General features: G+C 51.6%; 1 protein-coding gene across 1 annotated transcript in view; it reads right to left on the reverse strand.

The window, feature by feature from the left end:
* Window positions 1-18,004, reverse strand: part of IL1RAP (interleukin 1 receptor accessory protein) — a 125,093-nt gene extending 107,089 nt beyond the window's left edge. The window contains exon 1 of the mRNA XM_015414877.1: window positions 17,941-18,004. The gene's annotated coding sequence lies outside the window, so the exon portion shown is untranslated. The remainder of the gene's footprint in view (window positions 1-17,940) is intronic.
* Window positions 18,005-23,012: the final 5,008 nt, after the last annotated feature.

The following is a 23,012-nucleotide window of genomic DNA, read 5'->3' on the forward strand; positions in this document are numbered from 1 at the left end:
TTTTTTGTTTGGTTTGGGGGGGGGGGGGGGGGGGGGGGGGGGGGGGGGGGGGGGGGGGGGCTCAAGAGCTTAGGGGAAGGATTTGAACAAATAGGTCTGAGCCAACATCAGGATTCCCTGCTGTCAGGAAGAGACCTCAGTGAAGCACAGATCTGTTTGCTCGTGCTCCATGAGTATTGAAAAATAGGAGGGTTTTCAGCCTCCTCTTCTCCAGACTGAACCTTCCCAAGAAGTCCCTCGGCCTTTCCTCACGGGGCATCTTGGTCTCCAGGCCCCCGATCATCCTCGCCGCTCTCCTCTGCACCCTCTTCAGTCTGTCCACACCCTTTCTGAAGTGAGGCCTCCAGAACTGCACACAAGACTCCAGGTAGCGGCCTGACCCATGCAGTGTACAGCGGGACTATCCCATCTTGCTCAGGTGTTCAGAAGGCGTACGTGGAATTCCATGGAGTAAAACGCCCCCCAGTGAGCCGCCTCATGGGGGCAGCTGGCCAGGTGGGAAGGCAGCTACAAGGACCCATTCAGAGTGGCCGCCGACACCAGCCCACAAACAATGTTATCCCAGAATACCTGCATGTAAACAGAGGGCTTCAACAGGCTGTGGCTCAGAGGCTGAGCATCTGCTTGGCATGCAGAAGGTCCCAGGTTCAATCCCCGGCATCTCCAGCTAAAAGGGCCAGGCAGGAGGTGGTGGGGAAAACCTCCAACTCAGAAGAAGAAGAAGAAGAGACTGGATTTATACTCTGCCCTTCACTACCCAAGGGAGTCTCAGAGCAGCTTACAAACTCCTTTCCCTTCCCCTCCCCACAACAGGCACCCTGCGAGGTAGGTGGGGCTGAGAGAGCTCTTCACAGAAACTGCTCTTTTTCAAGAACAGCTCTTATCAGAACTATGGCTTGCCCAAGGTCATCCAACAGCTGCAAGCAGAGGAGGAGTGGGAAATCAAACCCAGTTCACCCAAGATTAGAGTCCACGCACTTAACCACGACACCAAACTGGCTCAGACAATACTGGACTTGATGCACTGGTGGTCTAATTCAGTGGAAGGGAGCTTCATACATTCAAAGGAAAGGGGGGGGAGGTTTAGAGATTCCCACATACTGAAAAGTGACACAGCAGTATGCATCAAGCCGGTTGCCCGGTTATATAAATACTTGCTGCTGGTCTATAAAATCTGAAATAGTTCAGCAAGGAGTGCTGAATTCTAGTCAACAGAAAGAACCGCCATGTTGTTAATTTTCTTTCCCAACATGAATCACAGAATCATAGAGTTGGAAGGGACCTCCAGGGTCATCTAGTCCAACCCCCTGCACAAGGCAGGAAATTCTCAAATACCTCCCCCTCCACACCCCCAGTGACCCCTGCTCCACCCCCAGAAGATAACAAAAAACCTCCAGGATCCCCAGCCAAACTGGCCTGGAGAACAATTTCTTCCTGACCCCAAAGTGGCGATCAGCATTTCCCTGGGCGTGGAAGAAAGGGCCACGAGAACTATGCACTGAGGCAACCCTTCCTGCCCTCCCTCTCGTGATCAGCCGATATATAAATATAAAGACCATATAAAGGATAAAAGAATGATGAACCACAAATCGTAAAGTCACCACGTCAAGCCACGCTGTAAATGGAATGGACGAGCTACTTCCTCAAGATCTTCTGTTCCCCTCTGACTGTAACACTGCCCCACCTTATAGGGCTGTCCTGGGAATTACTAAAACAGGGGTAGGCCGGAAGCAGACGCCGCTGCCCAGTATTCACTTCAAGAGTCAGATGCTCCCAATCTCAGCTGGGGTTCCTGACGGAGTTTCATCTCTCCCTGCAACGTGCAAGGGGTTGGACTAGATGACCTTGGAGGTCCCTTCCAATTCTATGATCCTATTTTTGACTTTCACTCTGAACTCCTGAGCACAGGTAGATCCCCTGTGTTACCCCAAATGGCTTGGGCTATGACTCCGCAATGTTCCCTCTAAGCTGAGCTAGTGTGAGTTAGCTCGTAGTTTTTAGCCTCTGGCTCACACATTTTTGTCTTAGCTCAGGGAGGAGGGCTCCAGAGCAGACTGATTCATGCAGCAGCCAAATCGCTCGCTCACAGCTTTCAATGCCAGTAGCTCACAAAGTAGAATTTTGCTCACAAGACTCCACAGCTAAGAGGGAACATTGGCGATGAGGGTTCGAGGCACAGCTCACGCGCCCGATTAGGGCCTGCTGCCCTGCCCGCCTCTTCTCTCCAGTGCCCCCTTCTTAAGGGAGCAGGCCAATGACAGATCAGGCCAGTTAACACACAGAGGGGGTGCTGTGCCCAGTCTATCCGACGGCAGCATGAGGCCGTCCTTTGGACTTCATTGCGGCATCACGCTTCCCGTAAAGACTGGCCACCGCTCGGCCAAGCAAATCGGAGGGGCAGCTCGCCCAGCCGAACAGATGGCACACGCAGGCCCTGGCAGGCCGACCCCAGCTATGGACGGAGGCAGCGGCCCTCTAAGGCAAGCTCAAGCTCCCGAAGACCCACTGAGTGGAACACGGCCCACCTGCCCACTCCTATGGCCCGCCAGGTGCTCCGAGCCCCAGACGGGAAGGAAGCAAGAACAGGAAGGCTGGTGGCACCCGGCAGGCTGGCACCCATACAAGACTGGGCTCGGCTTCGATGAGTCACCGGCTGTACAAAGCCTGCTCTTGAGGAAACCAATGCCAAGCATTCGTACCCAGCAAGCCACTTCTGTCCGGAGGCCAAACTCTCTGGGCACGTGAGAAATGGTGCCGAAAACGGATACTGCCGAGGCCCAGGAATCGCCCGGAGCACACTTGAAAGTAAAAGCAGATAACCTCCCAAAGAGCCAGACTCTGGACAGGAATGACACCCAGCAGCACAAGACGAGGAGGAGGAGGAGAGATTGGATTGATACCCCACCCTTGACTACCCAAGGGAGTCTCAGAGCGGCTTGCAAACGCCTTTCCCTTCCCCTCCCCACAACAGACACCCTGTGAGGGAGGCGGGGCTGAGAGAGCTCTTGACAGAAACTGCTCTTTTTCAAGGACAGCTCTCGTCAGACCTGTGGCCTGCCCAAGGTCATCCAGCAGCTGCATGTGGAGCAGGAGTGGGGAATCAGACCCGGTTCTCCCAGATTAGAGTCCGCGCACTTAACCACGACACCAAACGGGCCCACGCCAAAGAGAACCGGAGGCATTCGAGGCACCTACTGAAATCTCAAACCAGAGAAGCGAAGCAGCGACCAAAATATAGATTCTTTGTAAAGCCGGCCTGCGCATTTCCACTTGAAATGAACGGGGGGGGGGGGGGGAGAGGCGCCTGCTACGGTCATGCTCGTGGGCATCGTCCTTTCCCAGAGTGGAAAGTGTCTGAGTCGGCTAATTCTACCGACAGAAAAACAGGAGGACCAAAAGTTCTCTGATCTGCAGAAACCTCCAGGGGCAGAATTGCATTCAGTGCCTCGAAGGCCCCAGCTGAAATAGCAACTGCCACGCCAGACACGTTCTATTGCTCAACCTGACCAACGGCAGTCGTTTCCTTGACTACAAACCAAGACAGAGACGCTCACATTTGGGGAGATACATCCGTTTAAGTGCCTTCCCTTTTTTGCCATCAAGTCGCAACTGAGTTATAGCGACCTCGCAGGGTTTTCAAGACACGAGACGTTCAGAGGGGGTTTTGCCATCGCCTGCCTCCACGTCACGACTCTGGTATTCCTTGGTGGTCTCCCGTCCAAATTCAATCTAGGGCCGGCCACCCTGCTCAGCTTCCGAGATCCAACAAGGATGGTTTTCCATTGTCTGCCCCTGTGCAGCAATCCTGGGCTTCCTTGGTGGTCTCCCGTCCAAGTCCTAACCAGGGTCGACCCTGCTTAGCTTCTGAGGTCTGACATGGCCAGGCGAGTCTGGGCTATCCAGGTCAGGGCTCTTCTCCTCTGCCAGGCCTCAAATTTGCTTTCTCCTGCTCATAGCTGGGGATTATTAGGAAGGGGATTGAAAACAAATCAGCCAGTATCATAATGCTCCTGTATAAATCGATGGTGTGTCCACATTTGGAGTCCTGTGTACAGTTCTGGTCACTGCACCTCAAAAAGGATATTATAGCCTTGGGGAAAGTGCAGAAAAGGGCAACTAGAAGGATAAAAGGGTTGGAAACACTTTCCCCACGAAGAAAGGTTAAAGCGCCTGGGGCTCTATAGCTTTGAGAAACAACGGCTGAGGGGTGACATGATCGAGGTTTATAAGGTTACGCATGGGATAGAGCAGGTAGAGAAAGAAGTACTCTTCTCCCTTTCTCACAATACAAAAACTTCGTGGGCACTCCATGAAATTGCCGAGCAGTCGGGTTAGAACAAATAAAAGGAAGTCCTTCTTCACCCAAAGAGTGATTCACACGTAGAATTCACTGCCACAGGAGGTGGTGGCGGCTACAGGCATGGACGGCTTCAAGAGGCAACTGGATAAACATATGGAGCAGAGGTCCATCAGTGGCTCTTAGCCACAAGGTATAGATAGAAACTCACAGGCTGGGGCAGGTGATGCTCTGTATTCTTGGTGCTTTTTGGGGGGGGAATAGTGGGAGGGCTTCTAGCGGTCCAGGGTCCAGCCTACCTGAGGGACCACCTTTCCCCGCATGTTCCCCCAAGAGCACTACGGTCAGGGGCCCAAAACTTGTTAGCCATCCCAGGCCCCAAGGACATCAAACTAGCCGCTACTAGGACCAGGGCTTTCTCAGTGGCGGCTCCTACCTGGTGGAATGAGCTCCCAGGGGAGATCTGGGCCCTGCAGGATCTTGTGCAGTTCCGCAGGGCCTGTAAGACGGAGCTCTTCTGCCAGGCTTTTGAGTAGGAGCTGCCGCCCCTACTATACCACCACCGCCATGAGCCGGTTGAGGCCCTGAGGAAACATCAGAATGGAAGAATCCCTAAGCCGCCTACTTGGAACTCCGGACTGGCGATCCGTCATCTTTGGACTATGGAAGTCTGAACACCTCATTTTAAATTAGGATTTTAAGATATATTATGTTCTAATCTATTATATATATTATGTTTTATTATGGCGAGGTTTGCCTTGCCTCTGTAAGCCGCCCTGAGCCCTTTGGGAAGGGCGGGGTATAAATATAAACAATAAATAAATAATAAATATAATAAATAGTGCCCTGGCCCCACTGCTGGACCTCCTGATGGCACCTGGTATTTCTGGCCACTGTGTGACACCAGAGTGTTGGACTGGATGGGCCACTGGCCTGATCCAACACTGGCTTCTCTTATCTTCTTATGTTCTTATAGTCTGGAAGAGAACAGTTCGAAAGCCACACTGGGCCAGATCTCTCAAGCTGGATTCTGCAGAAAAGGGGAAGTGACCGATCCCAGCGAATCATCTCCAAACATCTTCCCCCACCACTACCACCACCACACACACGATAGCTTCATTTCCTTGCATGCATGTGGCAACGAAAAAGAAATCTAACACAAGTTCTAAAAGAGACAAAGGACAGGATCGGCTCCAAAAAACCAAGTTACATCCCAACACCCGCCGCATCCTCTTACCTGCCCAACTGTCAGCCCAACAACAAGAACCTGCCTCATTACTGCTGCAAGTACTGTCCACGGATGCGCTCCCATCAGAGGGCAGAGCCCCCCACTTCCAAGGAAACAGATATTGCTTAGCAATGACATACTTCTTGGAAGCCCGGCTTTTGTTGTCAACATGGATTTATGCTCCCCAGGAGAGCCTGAAACAGTACAGTGCTTTAAAGGGTTGCTTTAAAAAACACAAAACACCACCCTATTTAAGAACACATTCCATCCCTGGTCTCAACTAAATTTAGAACGCAAACCCCTTGAGCTGTCCTTGGAAAAGAGTCTTTTCTGTCAAGAGCTCTCTCAGCCCCACCTCCCTCACAGGGGTGTGTGTTGTGGGAAGGGGGAGGGAAAGGAGTTTGTAAGCCGCTCTGAGACTCCTTTGGGTAGTGAAGGGCGGGGTATCAATCCACCCTCCTCTTCTTCTTCAATCGGTTACCTGCTTGTATCTGATGAAGGAAGGACTGACTCTTGAAAAACCTCTACCCCAGAAACCTTCTTGGCCTGGAAGGGGCTACTGGACTTGAACCTTGCTCTTCTAAGGGACCACCTTTCCCCATGTGTTCCCCAGAGAGCACTTCGATCTGGGTCCAAAAATCACTTGGTTCTTCCAGGCCCCAGAGAAGCCAGGCTAGCAGCAACGAGGGCCGGGGCCTTTTCAGTGGCGGCTCCATACTGGTGGAATGAGCTCCTGGAAGACGTCAGGGCCCTGTGGGACCTTTAGCCGTTCCGCAGGGCCTGTAAGACAGAGCTCTTCCACCAGGCTTTCGATTAAGGAGCCGCACTCATCCATCTGAGGCCTGGGCCCCAATATAATTAATAATATTAGTGATAACATCAATAACAACAACGTCGATGATACTGAGTAGCCTGTGCTCAGTTGATATGATCCAGACCGTGTTGTTAATTGACTGCCGGAGTCCCGCCACCGTTACATTGTACTAGCACTTTATGTATTGTTTTTAGATCTATTGTATTGCAATTTTATCTAATCGTTTTATCAGCTACAGCACTGCGTAAGTCGCCCTGAGCCTGCTTCAGCGGAGAGGGCGGGATAGAAGTTGAATAAACTAAACTTCTGCCCCAGATCGACACGACTATCCACTCAAATCAATCAGTTACCGGGTCCAGTTCGAGGTGTGAGCTACGAAGCCCTCTCGAAGGCACGGGAGGCGGATACCTGCAGGATTGCCTCTGCTGCTGTGTTCTGCTGTGACAGCTCACCTGAGCCGGCATCCGGAAGGTGCCACCCCGCCAAAAGGCAAAACCAGCAACTGCCCGTTCACATTACAGGAACGGCCTGCCTGGGGCTATACACAAAGCCCCCACAGAGTCTACTGTTCCACAGAAATGGTGCAAAACAGAATTGTTCAGGAGGGCATTCCGGCAGAGGGAGCGACGTAGCGTTGCAACGGATCAGCTCAGGGGGGGACTTTTATAGTGGATAAATTTTACCTGTATCGATTGCCCTTGACAGCCTTTTGTTCGCTTGCGCTGTTTTCCCAATTCTTCAATCCCAGACCTGCCGTATGACTTGGAGTCTTCGACATTAGCCTGAATTGCGTTATCATATTTCGTACTCCGCTCATTTATCAACCGAATCATCTTTCTTGTACCTGTAATCTGCCCAGGCCGACTGCACTGTTCTGTTTTATCAAGAATTCTTGCTATTAGATTCAAAAGCTTTTTTATCATGCTTCATAATTTGCTGGCTAATTGACTGGATAATTAAGAGCACAAGAAGAACCCTGCTGGATCAGACCAGTGAGGGTCCATCGAGTCCAGCAACCCATCTCACACAGTGGAAAACCAGTTCCTCTGGAGGTCCAACCACAGGGCAGAGAGGCCGAGGCCTTCATAAATACATCAAGAAGAGCCCTGTTGGATCAGGCCAGTGAGGGTCCACCTAGTCCAGCATCCAATCTCACATATTGGACAACCAGTTCCTCTGAAGGGCTGACAACAGGGCATAGAGGCCAAGGCTTTCATAAGAACATCGGAAGGGCCCTGCTGGATCAGACCAATGGTCCATCTAGTCCAGCATCCTGTCTCACAGAGTGGCCAGCCAGTTCCTCTGGAGGGCCTGCAACAGGGCAGAGAGGCCGAGGCCTTCATAAGAACATCAGAAGAGCCCTGCTGGATCAGACCAGTGGCCCATCTAGTCCAGCATTCTGTCTCACAAAGTGGCCAACTAGTTCCTCTGGAGTGCCAAAACAGGGCACAGAGGCTGAGGCCCTCATTAGAGCATCAGAGGAGCCCTGCTGGATTAGACCAGTGGTCCATCTATTCCAGCATCCTGTCTCATACAGTGGCCAACCAGTTCCTCTAGACTACTAACAACAGGGCAGAGAGGACATGGCCCTCATAAGAACATCAAAAGAGCCCTGCTGGATCAGACAAGTTAGGGTCCATCCAGTCCAGCATCCCATCTCACACAGTGGCCAACCAGTTCCTCTGGAGGGACAACAACACGGCATAGAGGCCGAGGCCTTCATAAGAACATCGGAAGGACCCTGCTGGATCAGGTCAGTGGTCCATCTAGTCCAGCATCCTGCCTCACACAGGGGCCAGCCAGTTCCTCTGGAGGACCAACAACAGGGCATAGAAGAACATCAGAAGAGCCCTGCTGGATCAACCCAGTGAGTATCCATCTAGTCCAGCATCATGTCTCACACAGTGGCCAACCAGCTCCTCTGCAGGACCAACAACAGGGCAAAGAGGCCGAGGCCTTTCCCTGAGAGGAACATCAGAAGAGCCCTGCTGGATCAGACCAGTGAGGGTCCATCTAGTCCAGCATCCTGTCTCGCACAGTGGAAAACCAGTTCCTCTGGAGGGCCAACAGCAGGCCACAGAGGCCGAGGCCTTCCTAAGAACATCAGAAGAGCCCTGCTGGATCAGACCATCTAGTCCAGCATCCTGTCTCGCACAGTGGAAAACCAGTTCCTCTGGAGGGCCAACAGCAGGGAACAGAGGCCGAGGCCTTCCCCAATGCTGCTTCCTGGCTCTGGGATTCAGGGGCTGACTGCCTCTGAACATGGAGGTTCACTTTAGTCACCACAGCTAGAAGCCGCTCAGACCATATTTGCAAATCACCTTGAGTCACCGTGAAAAAAACGGACTACAAATGAAGCTGTTATTAATGGTGCTCCAGTTCTATGACGATTTCAGTTGCCTGCTTCAGTGCTTTTCCCAGTTCTGCAGTAACCCTTTTCAGACACAACAACCGGAACAGGACATGCTCCTCTGAATGAGGTCACATCACGTTTGTACAAAGGCATCATTTTATCGGCCGTTTTATTCCCTGAAAATCCCTACCAAGGAAGTCACCCCGCTTCTTTCAAAAACTACTGTCCATCGAGCCGACGTTTTCAGCAAGCAGTTCACCGTCACACCAGGATCGTCTCCCTTATTGTATCTACATTATTTCTAGCCCGCCTTTCTCATAAGGACTCAAGGTGGATGACCCAGAGTGAGTCACTGCAGTCGACAAAACGGGACATTCAACAACCTAATACTGTAGGATCGCAGAAGCCTGGAACCTCCCCAAAAAACTGAAGCACAGCTTACATTCTAGCAAGATACATTAAGCAGTGCAGAAGTTACATAAGAAAACCCTACACACAATAAACTATATGCAGCAGTACAGGCCAGTCACATTTATCCAGGTTTGTGAACCATATTGCACAGGGTTTTATCCTAACGCACAACACTTCAACCTTACTTAAGAACATAAGAAAAGCCCTGCTGGATCAGACCAGTGAGAGTCCACCTAGTCCAGCATCCTGTCTCACACAGTGGCCAGCCAGTTCCTCTGGAGGGCCAACGACAGGGCAGAGAGGCCGAGGCCTTCATAAGAGCATCAGAAGAGCCCTGCTGAATCAGACCACTGAGGGTCCATCTAGTCCAACATCCTGTTTCACACAGTGGCCAACCAGTTCCTCTGGAGGGCCAACGACAGGGCAGAGAGGCCGAGGCCTTCATAAGAGCATCAGAAGAGCCCTGCTGAATCAGACCACTGAGGGTCCATCTAGTCCAACATCCTGTTTCACACAGTGGCCAACCAGTTCCTCTGGAGGGCCAACGACAGGGCAGAGAGGCCGAGGCCTTCATAAGAGCATCAGAAGAGCCCTGCTGAATCAGACCACTGAGGGTCCATCTAGTCCAACATCCTGTTTCACACAGTGGCCAACCAGTTCCTCTGGAGGGCCAACAACAGGGCAGAGAGGCTGAGGCCTTCATAAGGACATCAGAAGAGCCCTGCTGGATCTGACCAGTGGTCCATCTAGTCCAGCATGCTGTCTCACACGGTGGAAAACCAGTTCCTCTGGAGGGCAAACAACAGGGCGTGTAGTCCGAGGTCTTCATAAGCACATCAAGAAGAGCCCTGCTGGGTCAGACCAGTGAGGGTCCATCTAGTCCAGCATCCCGTCTCACACAGGGGCCAGTCAGTTCCTCTGGAGGGCCAACAACCGGGCAGAGAGGCCCAGGCCTTCATAAGAACATCAGAAGAGCCCTGCTGGATCTGACCAGTGGTCCATCTAGTCCAGCATCCTGTCTCACACGGTGGCCAAGCAGTTCCTCTGGAGGGCCAACAACCGGGCAGAGAGGCCCAGGCCTTCATAAGAACATCAGAAGAGCCCTGCTGGATCTGACCAGTGGTTCATCCAGTCTAGCATCCCGTCTCACACAGTGGCCAACCAGTTCCTCTGGAGGGCCAACAACCGGGCAGAGAGGCCCAGGCCTTCATAAGAACATCAGAAGAGCCCTGCTGGATCTGACCAGTGGTCCATCTAGTCCAGCATCCTGTCTCACACGGTGGCCAAGCAGTTCCTCTGGAGGGCCAGCAACAAAGAGGCTGAGGCCTTCCCCTGTTGTTGCCTCCTGGCACTGCAATTCAGAGGATTAGTGCCTCTGAATGTGGAGGTTCCCCTCAATCACCATGGCTAGTAGCCCCTGAAAGACCTCACCGCCTTGAATCCATGTAATCCCCTTTGAAAGCTGTCTATTCCTGCGGCCATCACAGCATCCCCTGGCAGAAAAGCCCACATTTTAATCACTCCCTGTGCAAAAAAAAAAAAAAGTATTTCCTTTTGTCTGTCCTGAGCGTACTGCCCATGAGCTTCATTGGATGCCCTCAAGTTCTAGGATTTGGGACAAAAATTTCTCTTGGTCAACTCTCTCCGCCCCACTTGCGCTGAGTTTCTTGTGCCGTTTTGTTACCTCTTCCCCCAAGTCAGTGAAGTCCTTTGTGCCTCACCCTGTGTTTTCCCCATCCCAAACAAAACTTCTCCCACCTGCAACTGTTGGCATTTCATGGCTTACCTCCAATTTCAGATTACCTATGAAGAAGAGAAGAGGAGATTGGATTTATACCCCGCCCTTCACTATCCAAAGGAGCCTCAGAGCGGTTTACAAACCCCTTTCCCTTCCCCTCCCCACAATAGACACCCTGTGAGGTCGGTGGGGCTGAGAGAGCTCTGACAGAAACTTCTATTTTTCAAGAACAGCTCTTATCAGAACTACGGCTTGCCCAAGGTCATCCACCCAGGTCCAAGTGGAGGAGGAGTGGGGAATCAAACCTGGTGCTCCCAGATTAGAGTCCGCGCACTTAACCACGACACCAAACTGGTGAAGAAAATGAACAGTACCAATCCATGTGGGACCCCCCGCTCATTTCTCTCCATCGCCAAGAACTGGTCACTGAGCCAGTGTGGCGTAGTGGTTCGGAGTGTGGACTCTAATCTGGGAGAACCAGGTTTGATTTCCCACTCTTCCACATGAAGCTGCTGCTGTGGCCTTGGGTCAGTCACAAGTTCTCTCAGAGCTGCTCTCTCACAAGCAGTTCTGGAAAGAGCTCTCTCAGCCCCACCCACCTCCCAGGGTGTCTGTTGTGGGGAGGGGAAAGGAAGGGAGATTGTAAGCTGCTCTGAGACTCCTTCGGGTAGTGAAGGGCGGGGTATAAATCCAATCTCTTCCTCTCAGCTTTTTGCCGTTCAGCCAGTTTTTAACCGATGGGAAGATCTACATGATCATTCTCTGACAACCCAGAGACTCCGTGTTGCTCCCCCAAAAGGAACACCATCCCCGTTCACTGCTTCAGGTGGGTATCCATGTTGGTCTGCACTACCAGAACAATAAGCAAGACCCAGTAGCACCTCAGAGTCCCACAAAATTTTCCAGAGTAGCAGCTTCCGTGACTCAAACCTGACTCAGTCAGACATCTGACAAAGAAGAAGAGGAGGTTGGATTCAGTGTTCCCTCTAAGCTGAGTTAGCGTGAGCTAGCTCAGTTTTTTAGCCTCCGGCTCACACATTTTTGTCCTAGCTCAGGAAGGATGGCTCCAGAACAAACTAACTTATGCAGGAGCCAAATTGCTCGCTCACAACTTTAATGCAAGTAGCTCACAAAGTAGAATTTTTGCTCACAAGACTTCACAGCTTAGAGGGAACACTGGCTTGGATTTATACCCCGCCCTTCACTCAAGAGTCTCAGAGCAGCTTACAAACTCTGAAACTCCCCACAACAGACACCCTGTGAGGCAGGTGGGGCTGAGAGAGCTCTTTCCAGAACTGCCCTTGAGAGAACAGCTCTGACAGAACCATGGCTTGCCCAAAGTCATCCGGCAGCTGCAAGTGGAGGACTGGGGAATCAAACTTGGTTCTCCCACATTAGAGTCCGCGCACTCAACCACTACACCAAACTAGCTCTTTGAGCCTTGACTCATGAAAGTTCATACCCTGGAAAAACGTGTGGGTCTCTTAAGGTGCTCCTGGACTTGGATTTTTCCTCCCCATTCCTGCCCCCTGCTGCCATTCCCCTCTTTTCCTTCAAACCCACTTGTGGCGGGCACCTCTAACTCTCACTCCTCCCCCCCCAACTGTAAGCTCCTTGTGGGCAGACACCTGCCTGTTTTTACCTAGGTCACTGCGTAAGGCAATGAGGACACATGTATAACTCCTAATCATGACTGTGTATTTTAAAAGCAGAGGACATAACTACTAACAGAACACAGAGGTGGATTTGGGTTAGGTAGAGTCATCATTCTATAAATACACACACAGAGAGCTCTCCGTCCATTTCTTCAATAGGTTTAAGGGGCTGGTTTTCTGCTTTCTAAAGAAGCAACCAAATGCTGACATATCATCTCACGTCTGCCTTTTTTTTTTTGTCTCACCAGGATAACGTGCAAACTGGGAAATGCAGGACCGATCCATCAGAATGGCTATAACCGCAAAACTCCTGATTTCAGTGTCACAAACACACTTTGGCCACCCACCGCCCCCAGGCCGCACTTTCCAAAGAAACCGCCCGAGACGCTTGAACATAAAACATCAAAGATTACATTTCGATAAAAATATTTTTAAAAACACACACTGAGAAAAAAGCAGCCATAAACAGCCAATTAAAAGCAGCGGAAAAACACACTGTGAATAGTGAAATAAATAGGAATGCTTTTAATCAAGCGCCAGAAAGGAAGGAGGGAGAGAGGGGGTACCCAGTAGTTCAGCAGTTCGAGACCCGGGTGCCGCATGATGGAGTGAGCTTCCATCTCTAGTTCCAGCTCCTGCCAGCCTAGCAGTTCGAAAACAAGACATTGCAAGTAGATAAATAGGTACCACTTCGGTGGGAAGGGAACAGCATTCCGTGCGCCTTGGTATTTAGTCATGCCGGCCACGTGACCACGGAAATGTCTTCAGACAGCGCTGGTTCTTCGGCTTGGAAACGGAGATGAGCACCTCAACCCTAGAGTCGGACTCGACTGGCTTTTGAGCGAGGGAGACCTTTACCTTTTTACACCTTACTGCAGACCCTTCACGCACCCCCCCAGAAAAACAACTTCAGGAGGCTGAAGCAGGAGAGGTAAAACTGAAGCGCCCTTAATGCTCTGGAATTGCCCTCCTTAGCAGGGGTCAGACTGATACATAGGGAACAACCAAGTCTCCTGTGGGACATGAAAGATGGACAAATGGGACAGAAGCACCCCCCTTTGACGAAGAGTTAACTGTCACCCTTTGACAAAGAGTTAACCATCAAGAAAATCAACCAACCCAGCATACAGACCAAGGGAGAAAGCCGTGTCCACAAACTGAAGCCAAGTCAGGAAATGCACCAGGACAGCATGAGTCAAGCCATATTCTCCAAGACCAGCAGGTATGACTTCCTCCCCACCCCAAGTTCTTGGAGAGCGCCAAGCGCCCCCAGCGTCCTCCTCCCCACCATTACTGCGACAGAGAAGGGGCCGTGGCTCAGTGGCCAAGTCTCTGCTCCGCACACCAAACATCCCAAGTTCAATCCTTTACATGCCCAACTGATTAAAGGAAGTCCTTCTTCCCCCAAAGAGTGATTAACACAGGGAATTCACTGCCGCAGGAGGTGGTGGCGGCTACAAGCACAGGCGGCTTCAAGAGGGAATGGGATAAATGTATGGAGCAGAAGTCCATCAGTGGCTATTAGCAATAGCCACAAGGTGTAGACAGGAACTCACAGGCTGGGGCAAGGGATGCTGCGTATTCTTGGTGCTGGGGGGGGGCAATAGTGGGAGGGCTTCTAGTGTCCCGGCCCCACTGCTGGACCTACTGATGGCACCTGGTATTTCTGGCCACTGTGTGACTCAGAGTGTTGGACTGGATGGTCCATTGGCCTGATCCAGCATTGGCTTCTCTCGTGTTCTTATGAAAGCGATTGGGCAGCAGATGTGAAAGACCTCCACCTGAGATCTCAGACAGCCACTTTGATTCTGTATGAGGCACGCTGGTGTAACAACTAATCGCTCACGAATGCGTCCAAAGCACATTGGACTCTGACACAGGATAGTCACACATAACACACACATCCCAAATGAACATGAGAGACGGCATGACGGATCGGGCCAATGGCTCACCCAGTCCAAGACTCTGACACACTGTGCGGCCAAAGCCCAGGTGCCATCAGGAGGTCCACCAGCAGGGCCAGAACTCCAGAAGCCCTCCCAAGAAACAAAAAGACAGCGCATCAGAGCCCCAGACAGAGTGTTCCATCTGTACCTTGTGGCTAATAGCCACTGATGGACCTCTGCTCCAGATGTTTATACAAATTGCAGGCAGAGCAAATTCCACCCAGATTCACAAACCAGGGAACTCAGTCCCTTTTCCGCAGGCAACCTCTTGTTGTAAAACTGACCCAGCTTGCAAAAGAGAAATGTTTAACTTGATAATAATTGCAGGGTCTCGTTTATGGGAGGACAGCGACTGGTCCCATCCTAATCAGGTTATTATTGTCCCTAAACATCCTTCAGCCACATGGAGGTTTCTTTCCTGGAAAGACCTGCCTCGGCTTAATCATAGCCTGATTTATTACATTTTACCCAAGCACCCGAAACTGGCAGGCTCAGTACAAAAAATAAAAAATAAAAATGGGCCCTGCTTGAAGGCTGCCAAATTAACCAAGGAGAAAATACCGGGGGACAGCCGGAGATCATGCAGGAAAAGAAGATGGGTCTGGAGGAGGCCTCTGAACAGAGAAACGGAAAGCCCAAAAATCCAGCATCAGGTATGGAGGAACAGATTTCTCTCTCTCCTTCTCTCCCATCTAGAGATGTGAAGGTCTGGAAAAAAAGCCAGAAAAATTGGGGGGGACTTTTTTTTTTCCCCTGAAGCCTTTTTTTGTTCTTTTACAAAAAATTGGGGGGGGGGAATTGATTCTGGAACGTTTTATTTTAACATGATGAATAAAATATTTTAGGACAAGGTGTTCAAATATTTTCCAAATCATTTCTAAAAAATATGTATGGTATCAGATTGATCTAATTTTTGTGCACTGAGGACAAGCAAGTCCTAGGTTACAAACTGAACTCTCCAATGGAAGCACAAGATGCATTTCTTCCTTTAGGAGGTGCTATTGTCACAAGAAAAGAACAGGCTTCAGTTTTGTTTTTGCATGCGGGTGGGTATTCTGTTTGTAATAATTGTTTGGATACACTATATTTTTAATATGCTAGTTGTGATAATTTCATGCCAAGTAAAAATGTCCATAGTCATATTTTATGTTTCTAAATGACTTTCCAGAATGACTTTCAATCTGAAAAAGATGCTAATGTAGCATTGTTTTCAATTTTTCCAAAAATGTCCAGTTCCCCCCCCCCAGAAATTTTACATCTCTACTCCCATCCTCCATTCTTATCCTTTGCTCTTTAAGATGCCACCTTTAGATACTGCAAGCTCTCCCTCTGCCAGGGGATGTAGCAATGGCCAAAGGCACAGACAGCTTCACAAGGGGATTAGACAGATCCATGAGGACAGGTCCACTAGAGGGTACTAGCCAGGAGGCAACATGAGGGCCTCGGCCTCTGTGCCCTGTTCTTGGCCCTCCAGAGGAACTGGTTGGCCACTGTGTGAGGCAGGATGCTGGACTAGGTGGACCCTCACTGGTCTGATCCAGCAGGGCTCTTCTGATGTTCTTATGAAGGCCTCGGCCTCTCTGCCCTGTTGTTGGCCCTCCAGAGGAACTGGTTGGCCACTTCCAGCAGGGCTCTTTTTATGTTCTGAACCCAACTGCTAAAAGACAACGTTCGTTTTAAAATCCATCAAGTAATTTTTTCCATTTCAAAAGGTGCTCAGAGTAAGATGCACATCCCTATAATAAGAACGGCATTAGAAGAGAAGGAAGACAACATAAAACACCCGTGCAGCCTTAGGAACCCTCAAAGGGTCAGCGGTCAAGAAGTTCCATGATCTGAAGGTTCGGGGAAAGCCGGGGGAGAAAAAGGAAGGTCGGGGGGGGGGTGCATGCCAGGAAGGGACCAGTCCAAGAATGCCGTTCCATGGGGCAGACGGTGATCCTCTGCCACCCCTCGTGAGGGAGCAGAGAGTGAACCCGAATTTACTAATTTGTTTACTTCACTAATAGTCCAACTTTCTAACTCTAACCCTAACCAGCAATATACAACATGATTCAATCAGACAACACCAGACCATGCCCAGAGACAGGACACCCCAGGAAGTCTCTTCCCAGAGACCCGACAAGCCCGCCGAAGGGGGCAGGGCACACACACTGGAAGCATTGGTGTGTCTTAACACAGAGGAAACTGCTAAACAGGTTTGGGGACAGTCTCTGGGGCAGCACTATAGGGGGCTCTTGCCAGAGACATGAAGTTCCAAACATACAAATTCCAGTAGTAGAAAACGCCATCAGAAAGTGACAAACAATATCTTAAACAATTATAAAGTTGGTGGTGTCACAACAACAACATGAGTGCATACTGTAACTATAACAAGGAATAAGACACAGTATTTCCTCCTTTGTAGGTAAGACATAAAGTCCATGTGGTCAGTGTAACGTGATAGGAGGAGTCCACATAGTCATCATATTGTCCACCAGGCTTCCCCGGACCAAAGGCGGGGCACACCCCTCTAACCAGAAGCTAACAAGCAGAGGGTATCTCTTAATTATGATTATACGCCCCACCCCGTCCCACAAGTGGGCTCAGGGCAGCTTACAACATAAAACCCATAAAACCAACAGATGGCACAATACCAATAACCACAAATCCCATGCCTCATATCAGGTGGCTATAGGGATACATCCACCTGATGTACAGAGCCTCCATCACCAGAGGCAGTATACCTCAAGTGAAGGCGGATTATTGGGGGCACTCCCTACGCTCCAGTCCATCAGGGCTTCCCGTAAGGGGAGGGTCTGCTCTCGCCTTACAAACAGACTACGTGGTGCAGCGGTTAGAGAGACAGACTAGGCTCCAGGAGAGCGGGGTTCAGATCTCCACGGGTGCCACAGAAGCTCTGCTGGGAGACCTGGGGCCAGTCACCCACACACTCCCGGCCAGACCTACCTCACAGGGTTGTTGTGAAGACGAAACAGAGGCGAGGAGAACCAGGGGAGCCTCTTCGGGTCCTCCTTGAGGAGGAGGAGGACGGGGGCACCAATACACAAAGAAGGCTCCTCCTTCCCAGCGAGGGCTCCGCTCCAGCCGGCAGCCCGGCACCTTCCGCCTCCAGCCCGCGTCGAGCTCGCCCGGCTCCACTTCTTGCGGCGTCCCGAGGCCAGGAAGGCACCGGGGGCGGGGAGAGCCGCGGCTCCAGCCCCGAGGAAGAGGCGACCGCTGCGCGGCGGCCCCCAGGGGAGGAGCCCGGGCTGCCCCGCGTGGGCAGCGAGCCCCCGGGGGAGGAGGCTTACCCCGCGTTCAGCTACCCCGGGGCAGAGAGCCGGGCGCAGGAGACAACCCGGAGCCCCCGAAACTTCCCGGACGCACTTCCCGGAGCGGCGCGGAGGCGAACTCCGCCTGCCCTCGGTCCAGCCTCTCCGGAGCTCCGCTGCGCTCCGAGGCTGGGCTGTCTTCGCCGCCCACTCACCCGCCCAGCCCTCCCTTCCGCCGGCTCACCTGGTCCTCCGGGGGGCGCCGTCGCCGCTCCGCTCCCCGAGCCCCGCCGCGCCTTGGCCGGCCACTCGCCTCCCTGCGCCCCGCTCGCCTCGCCTCCCGAGCCCCACTTCCCCGCTCTCGGAAGCCGCCCGCGGATTGGAGGAGGGCCGCCTCTGACGTCGGGGTATGCAAAACAGGGGGCGTGGGGCCCGCCTCGCCCACCTATCGCGGCGAAGGAAGGCGGAGCCTTTCCGGCAATCCGAAGCGGGCGGCGAAGGAGGAGGCGCTCCAGCTGTGAACGGGGGGGGAGAGGCGGGGGGCGCCAGGTGTGTGGTCGGAGCGCCCCGCCGAAGAACGGGAGCCGCGTGGCCGGTGAGCAAGTGATAGGCGCCTCCGAGCATGGGCAGAGTGCCCTTCCCGCCCCGCGGAGAAGCGGATCTTTCAATGATTGGCCGCCCTGGCATATGAATAGTTCGAGTCCAGTGGGGGCACTTTTAAGACCCTCAACGTTTTATTCTGGCTGGGTATCAGCTTTCCTCTGCGCACTTCCTCAGATGCAATGACATGAGAGTTCCCAGTCCCTACATAGAGTTACAGGGTGAGCAGTACATTTTTGTTGTTGTTCAGTCGCACAGTCGAGTCCGACTCTTCGCGACCCCATGGACCAGATCATGCCAGGCCTTCCGGTCTTCCGCCGTCCTCTGAAGTTGGCTCAACTTCACGTTCGTTGCATCTATGACACTGTCCAACCATCTCATCCTTTGCCGTCCCCGTCTTCTTTGACCTTCAATCTTTCCCAGCATCAGGGTCTTCTCCTCCAGTGAGGGCTCCCTTCTCATTGGGTGGCCAACGTCTTTGAGCTTCAGTTTCATTATCTGGCCTTCCAGGGAACAACATAGGACCAAACAGGAATAACAGGCTTAGTTTATACGGTTACCATTTGTTTGCATTTAATTCTGTGTATTATATGAATAACAGCATTCCGTGTGCCTTGGTGTTTAGTCATGCTGGCCACATGACCACGGAAACGTCTTCGGACAGCGCTGGCTCTTCGGCTTTGAAACGGAGATGAGCACCGCAACCCTAGAGTCGGACTCGACTGGCTTTCGAGCAAGGGAACCTTTACCTTTACTTTATCATATGAATAGTTTATCACTCTGATGCTGCCAACCTCCAGGTGGCAGCTGGAGCTCTCCCGCTGTTACCACTGGTCTCCAGAGGACAAAGATCACTTCACCTGGAGGAAATGGAGGGTGGACTCTATGGCATCGTACTGTAATGTATCAGGACCCGACCGCAGGGTCAGCTTGGGCACCACGTGGTCAAGCTTCGCTCCAACAAACAAAGGACAATGCGGATCCTAGCCTGCACCAATCAGAGGGCTAGGCACCGGGCTTAGAGCCTGTGGGACTCTCGGCCACTAGTTTGGACCTATTGGGAAGTGGGGGGGTTATGGGTAGTGGATTCACGGGGGATATAAGCTGGCCTGCGAGCCGGCTAAAGTTGTCTTGTTCTGCACCTAATAAAGTACGCTAAGCTGAAATCACTCTCCGTCCACGTACTTTTCACATACCCTGCTGAGGTCCCTCCCCTTCCCAGACGCCACCCTCTCAAAGATCCACACCCCAAATTTCCGGGTATTTCCCAACCCCCGGGGGAAGAAAGATTAAAGCGCTTGGGGCTCTTTAGCTTGGAGAAATGACGCTGACGGGTGACATGATCTGGGTTTACAAGATTATGCATGGGATAGAGCAGGTCGAGAAAGAAGTCCTTTTCTCCCTTTCTCACAATACAAGAACTCCTCGTGGGCACTCCATGAAATTGCTGAGCGGTCGGGTCAGAACGGATAAAAGGAAGTACTCCTTCACCCAAAGAGTGATGAACACATGGAATTCACTGCCACTGGAGGTGGTGGCGGCTACAAGCATGGATGCCTTCAAGAGGGAATTAGCGTATGGAGCAGAGGTCCATCAATGGCTCTTAGCCACAACGTCCAGATAGGGATTCTCGGTCTGGGGCCAGGGATGCTCTGTATTCTTGGTGCTTGGGGGGGGGGCAACAGTGGGAGGTGTTCTGGAGTTCTGGCCCCACTGCCGGACCTCCTGAGGTCCCCTGGTGTTTTTGGCCACTGTGTGACACAAGAGTGTTGGACTGGATGGGCCAGTGGCCTGATCCAACATTGGCTTCTCTCTTATGTTCTTAAGAGCAGAGTTGGCAACCTTCTCCCAGGCCCCTGGGCCCTCAGCCATGATGCCGACGTAGTGCGGACACCTACCTTGAATGAGAAGAGGGGCCAGAAAGACGCAGGGGTCCAAGCATTCTTGGGTTGGAGTCACAACCTCACAATTTATAGACTAATAGATGCAAGCTGCCGTCTCCCCCTTCTCCCATGGGGTGGAGGTGCATCTGTGAATACCCAGCCGTGCAAGTAAAGTAGCCCATGGAAAGATCTGCATTTATTTTGCCTTCATTTATATTCTGCTTTTCTCCCCAGTTGGAACTCCAAGCGGCTTCATACATCACTCTCCCCTGTTCCATTCTTTCACAACTACCTTGCGAGGTAGGCCAGGCCGAGAGTTTGTGACGGGCCCAAGGTCACCCAGATTTGAACCGGTGCCCTCGTTCATCGCTCTCTCCACCCCACCCCACTGGCTCTCTTTTGTTTCCCTCGCCCCAGGATTGAGAACTGGCCTGTGAGCAGTGTTCCCTCTAAGCTGAGTTAGTGTGAGCTAGCTCACAGGCTTTTAGCCTCCGGCTCACAGATTTTTTTTGTCTCAGCTCAGGAAGGATGGCTCCAGAGGAAACTAATTGATGCAGCAGCCAAATTGCTCGCTCACAACTTTAATGCCAGTAGCTCACAAAGTAGAATTTTTTGCTCATGACTCCACATCTTAGAGGGAGCATTGCCCGTGAGCGTGTCTGAGACAGAGAAGTCGTCTGCCCCACCCCCCATTGATGAGCATGGGACACGATCCAGTGGGAATTTCCTTGCGGGAAATGGAAGCTGTGCCCCTCGGAGTGAATCGCTGGTTCTGGCAGCACAATTATTGTTCCATTTCCGCTCTTTCCCGCCGGGGATTAGCAGTGATTTCTCCTGACGGCTTCTTGAAAGCAAAAGTGCTTTGCTTTGGGTCCCATTTCGCCAGTGCGGGAGAGCGGAGGAGAAAGCACATCTTGCCGCGCAACTTAATGGCAGATGAAATGAAGCTCATTGGGAGGAAATTTACAAGCAAGTTCTCCCCGGATGGGGGATGTTTTTGTTTGAATCCTGGGCTTTGGGAAAACACTCGGTTTTATACGCTGACTTCGGCAAGGGAGAGCTTCAAAGTATTGCCGTGAAAACCTCTGAACAAGACCCATGCTTTGTTGTTGTTCAGTCGCACAGTCGAGTCCAACTCTTCGCAAGCTCCCGCCAGGCCCTCCTGTCTTCCGCCGTCCTCTGAAATTTGCTCAACTTCATGTTCGTTGCATCTATGACACTGTCTAGCCATCTCATCCTTTGCCGTCCCCGTCTTCTTTGACCTTCAACCTTTCCCAGCATCAGGGTCTTCTCCAGCGAGTGCTCCCTTCTCATTGGGTGGCCAAAGTCTTTGAGCTTCAGTTTCATTATCTGGCCTTCCAGGGAACAGTCAGGGTTGATTTCTTTTAGGATTGACTGATTTGATCTTCTTGCAGTCCAAGGGACTCTCAAGAGTCTTCTCCAGCACCACAGTTCAAAAGAATCTATTCTTCGGCGCTCGGCCTTCCTTATAGTCCAACTCTCGCAGCCGTACATGACTACTGGGAATACCATTGCTTCTTTGACCATGCGGACTTTTGTTGGCAGGGTGATGTCTCTACTTTTTATCATGCTGTTTAGGTTCACCATCGCTTTCCTCCCAAGGAGCAGGCGTCTTTTAATTTCATGGCTGCTGTCACAGTCTGCAGTGATCTGGGATCCCAGGAACGTGAAGTCTGTCACTACTTCCACGACTTCCCCTTCTATTTGCCAAGGAGTGATGGGGCCGGATGCCATGATCTTAGTTTTTTTGATGTTGAGCTTCAAGCCCACTTTTGCGCTCTCCTCTTTTACCCTGAACAAGAGGCTCTTTAGGTCCTCTCCACGCTGGAGCTCTGCAAAAACACCTCTCCCAATCACATCTGGATATCAGAATCTCAAAAGAGCAAAGTTCACAAAATGTTGACTGGGGGGGGGGATGAATATTTTGAATTCCTGGGAAATTTCATTGTGACGCTGATGTTTCCTAGGTCAGCTCATCCAGCCATTTCCGTCTCGACGGGCCATCGTTCATTTCTCCCCCTTAAACCATGGCAGCTGTATATGGCAGGGCCAGCCCTCCTGAGAGAAGAAGGGATTCCGCGGACCCTGCAGGTGACACACTGCCTCAGGTCTTCCTTTCTCAGAGACCGCTTCTGCCATTGATGCAGGAGCTCCAAAGCCAACACTTCCGGGTTTGCATCTAGGTGGTTGTAGATTTTCCGGGCTGTATTGCCGTGGTCTTGGCATTGTAGGACCTGACGTTTCGCCAGCAGCTGTGACTGGCATCCTCAGAGAGTGTAACACAGAAAGATGGAGTCCTCTCTGTGTCAAGGTGAGAAGGAAAATGGTAGGCAGGTAATTTATATCTACTCAGGAAGGTGGGGTAGGGCTGAGTCATTATCTTGTAGGAGTTCCCCAGGCTGTGACATGCTAATGGAGGAGCTTTCCTGAGGAGGTTCTTTTGCATTTGGATTGGCTGTTGAAATTCTAATCTTATCTGTAGTGCTCTTGTAAGATGTAGAGCATTTTGTGTTTTTCAGGACAGGAAACCATGCCCTGGTTTTTTTTACACTCTCTCTTTTCCTGTTGAAATTATGTTTATGAATTTCAATGCCTTCCCTGTGTAATCTGACATGGTAATTGGATGTGTTGTCCAGCCTTTCAGTGTCGTAGATCCAGCAGGGTTCTTCTAATGTTCTATTGAAGGCCTCAGCCTCTAAGCCCTGCCATTGGCCATCCAGAGGAACTGACTGGCCACTGTGTTAGACAGAATGCTGGACTAGATGGACCACTGGTCTGACCCTGCAGCGCTCTTCTTATGTTTTTAATAATA

Source organism: Gekko japonicus, unplaced genomic scaffold (assembly GCF_001447785.1).
Source record: "Gekko japonicus isolate JY-2015 unplaced genomic scaffold, Gekko_japonicus_V1.1 scaffold2415, whole genome shotgun sequence".
In the NCBI taxonomy this organism is placed as follows: Eukaryota; Metazoa; Chordata; class Lepidosauria; order Squamata; family Gekkonidae; genus Gekko; species Gekko japonicus.